A 780-nucleotide genomic window follows, 5' to 3' on the forward strand; every position below is an offset into this window, starting at 1 on the left:
ACACATAAAGAGCAAGTCATGTCATAATTTAGAAACAGCAGAGCTCAGAAATAAATGTGACTGTATTAAGAGCTTACAATATAGGACCTAATTTTCTTATAAGCATTTTCTAAATGAAGGTATTTCCAGAAAAAGTAATATTTGACAGTTTACTTATGTTGAGGTCATCAACCACAAACTATAGCAGTTTTGTCCTGTCTTACTTTTCATATTTACCAGGGCTATGTTAATTGACAGGTAAACATAATTTACATACTAGCCTTGTTTCTCTTTTAAAATCCCTTTTTGTTGACCACATGTACTTTAAGGAAGCATTAGAGCATGGTGGTTTAACTGACAAGTAAATTTAGCTGTTTCTTTGATCTCTATCAGTATCAGGATATAACATGGATAGTGAGAACATTGCCAAGTCTTTAGAAATTTCATACAATCTGTAAATATATGAAAAACATTTCACCCATACAAATTTATCTAAGAAAAAGATAGGCAATTTCTTTTACTTATTGGAATACCTCCCAAACACTTTCTATGTAATATCACTTCACTTTCACAAAGTAAAGGAACAAATCCTTTGCAACAGTTTGAAATAAAAGACATTCTTTAGGGATCAATTTTGGAAGGGCAAAATGTCAAAAGCTGTCAGGTTTGAACATTATGCTAAACAGGAAAATGGGTTACTGTGAAATAATATTTGGTTCCTTCTTTAACCAAAGTGCCGACAAAAGTCTTCTAAAATAAAGGATGACAAAATCAACAAAAATATTAACAAGAATATTATTC

This window comes from Choloepus didactylus, chromosome 21 (genome assembly GCF_015220235.1).
Source record: "Choloepus didactylus isolate mChoDid1 chromosome 21, mChoDid1.pri, whole genome shotgun sequence".
In the NCBI taxonomy this organism is placed as follows: Eukaryota; Metazoa; Chordata; class Mammalia; order Pilosa; family Megalonychidae; genus Choloepus; species Choloepus didactylus.